The 6000-nt window shown below is 47.9% G+C and overlaps 2 non-coding genes across 2 annotated transcripts; both read left to right on the top strand.

Moving 5' to 3' along the window:
* The first annotated feature begins 781 nt into the window (after positions 1-781).
* Positions 782-972, top strand: LOC140110903 (U2 spliceosomal RNA). The gene has a single exon (XR_011851685.1). It is a non-coding gene; the product is annotated as a U2 spliceosomal RNA (small nuclear RNA).
* A 780-nt stretch (positions 973-1752) lies between these two features.
* Positions 1753-1943, top strand: LOC140110902 (U2 spliceosomal RNA). Its single transcript, XR_011851684.1, has one exon. It is a non-coding gene; the product is annotated as a U2 spliceosomal RNA (small nuclear RNA).
* The last annotated feature ends 4057 nt before the right edge of the window (positions 1944-6000 follow it).

The raw sequence follows: 6000 nt of genomic DNA, 5'->3' as shown, positions 1-6000 counted from the left end.
TCTTAACTTGGTGAAAAAGATAGAGAAATAAATAGCAAAACTTTGGAAAAGGGAAAAGAAATGGAGCCGAAGTTTGCAATGTGACGTCGACGACGCTCTTGTGCTTTGTCACCTACTCAGGTGTGTTGTGTGCTGTGTCTTTTGCAGGAGGAACAAAGGCTTCTCACTAATTGATTAATGAGGTGCTAAATGGGCCCGACCCGGAACAAAGGAAAAAAAAAAAAAAGGAAAAATAAAAGTGACCTAATCGGCGGCCTAATTAATTGGAGCTAATTGGATCATGATTAGTCTGGAGCCGTCTACTTGAATCGAAGACACCTGCAGGTTGAGATTTGGCTGCTTCCTCCTCCACTGCTAGCAGTCACAGTCTGAGAAGGTGCGAACGACCGAAGGTAAGCTGTAGCTATCAGCGTGTGCTGGAGCGAGCGTGCTTGTCCCCTCACACCGTCCAGCGGCTGTGTCAAGAGAAAGGAAAAGTGATCTCTGAGCCGTCAGGCAGGCAGGCAGTCGGTCGGTCAGACTGACTTGACAAAAGAGTTGTTGTGGGGAGGGTGTAGCAGCGGGCGGCTGGCAGATGAAGTGCAGACGCCCGCTCGCTCGGCCCCCCTGCTGCTTTGCGGGGGAGGTGCCTGTTGGGGGCGGTCCTATGCAGATTAATCGTCCCCACGCAGAGGACTGTGTGACTTGCAGAGTAGGTTTTTCGCCTCCTGGCGGTGTCTCCTCTCCGTGAGCAGTGCTGAGAGTTCTGAAGGGGGCCCGGTCTGGGCGAGCTATGGTCGGTATCGCTTCTCGGCCTTTTGGCTAAGATCAAGTGTAGTATCTGTTCTTATCAGTTTAATATCTGATACGTCCCCTATCTGGGGACCATATATTAAATGGATTTTTGGAACAGGGAGATGGAAAAAGAGCTTGCTCTGTCCACTCCACGCATTGACCTGGTATTGCAGTACCTCCAGGACCGGTGCACCCCTTCTTAACTTGGTGAAAAAGATAGAGAAATAAATAGCAAAACTTTGGAAAAGGGAAAAGAAATGGAGCCGAAGTTTGCAATGTGACGTCGACGACGCTCTTGTGCTTTGTCACCTACTCAGGTGTGTTGTGTGCTGTGTCTTTTGCAGGAGGAACAAAGGCTTCTCACTAATTGATTAATGAGGTGCTAAATGGGCCCGACCCGGAACAAAGGAAAAAAAAAAAAAAGGAAAAATAAAAGTGACCTAATCGGCGGCCTAATTAATTGGAGCTAATTGGATCATGATTAGTCTGGAGCCGTCTACTTGAATCGAAGACACCTGCAGGTTGAGATTTGGCTGCTTCCTCCTCCACTGCTAGCAGTCACAGTCTGAGAAGGTGCGAACGACCGAAGGTAAGCTGTAGCTATCAGCGTGTGCTGGAGCGAGCGTGCTTGTCCCCTCACACCGTCCAGCGGCTGTGTCAAGAGAAAGGAAAAGTGATCTCTGAGCCGTCAGGCAGGCAGGCAGTCGGTCGGTCAGACTGACTTGACAAAAGAGTTGTTGTGGGGAGGGTGTAGCAGCGGGCGGCTGGCAGATGAAGTGCAGACGCCCGCTCGCTCGGCCCCCCTGCTGCTTTGCGGGGGAGGTGCCTGTTGGGGGCGGTCCTATGCAGATTAATCGTCCCCACGCAGAGGACTGTGTGACTTGCAGAGTAGGTTTTTCGCCTCCTGGCGGTGTCTCCTCTCCGTGAGCAGTGCTGAGAGTTCTGAAGGGGGCCCGGTCTGGGCGAGCTATGGTCGGTATCGCTTCTCGGCCTTTTGGCTAAGATCAAGTGTAGTATCTGTTCTTATCAGTTTAATATCTGATACGTCCCCTATCTGGGGACCATATATTAAATGGATTTTTGGAACAGGGAGATGGAAAAAGAGCTTGCTCTGTCCACTCCACGCATTGACCTGGTATTGCAGTACCTCCAGGACCGGTGCACCCCTTCTTAACTTGGTGAAAAAGATAGAGAAATAAATAGCAAAACTTTGGAAAAGGGAAAAGAAATGGAGCCGAAGTTTGCAATGTGACGTCGACGACGCTCTTGTGCTTTGTCACCTACTCAGGTGTGTTGTGTGCTGTGTCTTTTGCAGGAGGAACAAAGGCTTCTCACTAATTGATTAATGAGGTGCTAAATGGGCCCGACCCGGAACAAAGGAAAAAAAAAAAAAAGGAAAAATAAAAGTGACCTAATCGGCGGCCTAATTAATTGGAGCTAATTGGATCATGATTAGTCTGGAGCCGTCTACTTGAATCGAAGACACCTGCAGGTTGAGATTTGGCTGCTTCCTCCTCCACTGCTAGCAGTCACAGTCTGAGAAGGTGCGAACGACCGAAGGTAAGCTGTAGCTATCAGCGTGTGCTGGAGCGAGCGTGCTTGTCCCCTCACACCGTCCAGCGGCTGTGTCAAGAGAAAGGAAAAGTGATCTCTGAGCCGTCAGGCAGGCAGGCAGTCGGTCGGTCAGACTGACTTGACAAAAGAGTTGTTGTGGGGAGGGTGTAGCAGCGGGCGGCTGGCAGATGAAGTGCAGACGCCCGCTCGCTCGGCCCCCCTGCTGCTTTGCGGGGGAGGTGCCTGTTGGGGGCGGTCCTATGCAGATTAATCGTCCCCACGCAGAGGACTGTGTGACTTGCAGAGTAGGTTTTTCGCCTCCTGGCGGTGTCTCCTCTCCGTGAGCAGTGCTGAGAGTTCTGAAGGGGGCCCGGTCTGGGCGAGCTATGGTCGGTATCGCTTCTCGGCCTTTTGGCTCACGATCAAGTGTTCCAAAGAGGCAGCTGGTGGGACCCTCGTACCCTCGGCCTTGTAGCATCGGCCTCTGGCCTTAAGCTACTTGCTGCTATAGGGGGTGGAGATATCCTTCCCAGCATCATGGCGACAGATTTGAAGAGTGCGACTATCCGGTATGCGACATCAGATGAGATGAAAATCAAGGATACCTTCGAGATCACTGCGGATCCAGGAGAGGAGGAAAAGCTTGACCTCAAGTACTTGGTGCGGGAAGTCCTGTTCAAGATTCTCAGCGTCAAGAAGGAGGAAATTCTAGCTCTTCAAGAAGCTCCTGGGAGAAGAACCCTAACCTTGATGTCAGAGCAACAGGCCAAATCCTTCTTCCAAAAAGTGAAGATTAACTTGAGGAACGAAGGCTTGGCAGGCCTGAATTTCGTCGCCCTGTACAAGGAGGAAAGGACAATCATCACAGTCCATATGAGAAGCCCACATGTCCGGGTGGAACACATATCCATGTATCTGGACCGCTATGTGGACATCTTTAAGCCTCCAGAAAAAATTTATAACTCGGAAGATCTGTGGACTGGGAAATACAAAGTCCAAGTCAACTTGAGAAATGCGGCATTTGGGACCGAAGAGAAGATACACCCCCCCTCTACCTTCTTCCTGGGAGAGGTCAGGGGCAGGCTTTTCTATAACGGGATGCCGGATTTCTGTCGGAAGTGCCGAGACTTTGGGCACAGGACCGAAAATTGTAAAGAGAGTGTAGTCATCTGCAAGAAGTGCTACAAAAAAGGGCACAGAGCGGCAGATTGCGAAAATGAAATGATTTGTTCCCTGTGTGGTGGAGAAGGACACCCGTTTCGTGACTGTCCGAAGGGAAGAAGATCATATGCGGAAGCAGCTGGAGGGAAACCTAGTGCCAGAGAAACATCAACGCCTGGTCCTGGGCCTTCTTCAGCGAAAGAGTCTGCTGACGCAACTAAGGGGAAACAGACGGGGGCAACTTGCCCCACTATATCCCCTTTAGTTGGCGCCAAGGAAGGAGAGAAAGTGTCAAGTCCTTCAGATAGCCCTCCCTTAAAAGATTGGGCTGAGGAAGCCGAGCAGCATGAAGATGCTACCGAGATGGATACTAATGACTCAGTTTCCAAAAAAAGGAAAGCTGAAATAAGTGAAAGAAAGAAGGAGAAGAAATACATGCCCTGTCATAGTCGGATTCCCCCTGATACTCCTGATGATGATGAGGAACCGGGTTGTGAGATGCCGGATACGGGAAGGATTGAAGAATACAGCACATACTGTGGTTCGCCTCTATCTGGTCAATCCGTTGGAATCATGTCGGATACAGACTCCTCTGGCTTAGATAACCCCGACTAGGACAATGACATCCTCGCCAGTAAGGATTTCCTCCTTAAATGTAAGGAGCCTAAAGAGCCCTAGAAGAAGGGCTGCTTTATTTGAATTTCTGGAAAATTTAAGAACAGACGTCATTTTGTTGCAAGAGTGTGGGATCAATTTCAGTACCAACTATGAAGACCTGAGAAGGGAATGGACTGTAGGGGATTCGGTCTGGTCCGGAGACAACGGTTCTAAACCCACTGGAGTGGGTATCCTTTTCACGTCAAGAGATTTCAAGATCATCTCCTACACTGAGGTGATACCTGGCCGATTACTAATTGTTAACGTCTCTTTCCTGGGTTGTGAATTTCGACTAATATGCACGTATGCTTCTCCAGATGTGGAAGAACGTTCTGAATTATTAGATATCATCCCTTCTTACTTAGTTGGAGCCCCCAATGTCATCTGGGCTGGAGACATGAATTGTGTTATTTCCGGGGAACAAAGAAGCAGTGGAGCCCCGAGAAAGGACAAAACTGCGAAACAGCTAAAAGATGTTATAAGTGACCTCAACCTGAATGACGCCTGGAGGATGGTACACCCGTCTGAACCAGGTTACACATGGGAGAGCTCCGTATCAAAGTCGCGAATCGACTATGTCCTGACATCCAGCAGGATTGTTCCGGTGACGGCTGAAATAACTCCCAACATTTTGTCGGACCATAAAATCCTTCAAGTCTCTTTGAAAGTGCCAAAACTCAGAAGAAAGAGAGGTCTTTGGAGAATGAACACCAGCTTGTTACGAAATAAAGCTTTGATGGAGGATTTTACCGTTTTCTTCAATGACCTTAAAGAGGAAAAAGGAAAATTTTCTAATCTGCTAGCCTGGTGGGAACATTGCAAAATCTGCTTTAAGAAGTTCTTCATTCAAAAAAGTATAGATGAAGTTAAGATGAGGAACAAGAAGTTTAAGCGCCTCAACCTACAACTCCAGACGCTTATAAAATTAAGAGACGCTGAGGTTGAAGTCGAAGACCTAATTTTAAAACTCAAAAAGGAGATCGCAATGGCCATTGAAGAGAGGGGAAAGGAAATAATTTACAACTCAAAGACAAAAGAAATGGAAGAAGGTGAGAAATGCTCCCGATATTTCTTTAAGGAGACAGAAAGATCAAAGACCCACATAGATCGCTTGGAGGGAGAAGTAGAGATTGACAAGATGCTAAGAAAAACACAAGAGTTTTACCAAGCACTCTTTGAAGACAAGGTAACTGATCCTAGCTTATTGGAAGATGTTCTGGGCTCCTTGGAGACTAAGCTTAGTCTTGAAGAACAGCAAAAGCTAGCGGGTCCTTTGACTAAGGATGAAGTTATCGCGGCTGTGAAAAGTTTGAAACTTGGCAAGGCACCTGGCTCTGATGGAATCCCTTCAGACTTCTATAAAATCTATTGGCCAATTCTGGAGGAAGAATTTTGTAAAATCTTATCCGAAGCCTTGGAGAGTGTAAGGTTGCCGAGTTCATGGAGAGGTGGCATTATATCTCTAATCTTCAAGAAGGGCTGTAAAGAGGATCTGGCTAATTGGAGGCCTATTACCCTGCTCAACGCGGACTATAAAGTCTTATCAAAAGTTCTGGTCGGCCGACTGAAAGAAATCCTAGCAAGCATCGTGCACAAAGATCAGGTGTGTGCAGTACCAAAGCGGAGTATCTCTGAACAACTAAGCCTAACAAGGGATATTATCTGGTACACTCAAGATCGAAAGATGGACTTAGCAATCCTCTCCCTGGATTTCCAGAAAGCCTTTGATAGGGTCTCACACACATTTCTCTGGAAAGTTTTGGAAAAATTGAACTTCCCCGACAGCTTCATCAGTCAAATCAAGTTGCTTTATGAAGAATCCTACAGCCAAATTAACATCAATGGCTTTCTAAC

The sequence above is a fragment of the Engystomops pustulosus genome, unplaced genomic scaffold (genome assembly GCF_040894005.1).
Source record: "Engystomops pustulosus unplaced genomic scaffold, aEngPut4.maternal MAT_SCAFFOLD_348, whole genome shotgun sequence".
NCBI lineage: Eukaryota > Metazoa > Chordata > Amphibia > Anura > Leptodactylidae > Engystomops > Engystomops pustulosus.
The sequence above is the reverse complement of the archived record's forward strand: the minus strand, read 5'-3'. Positions and strand labels throughout refer to the sequence as shown.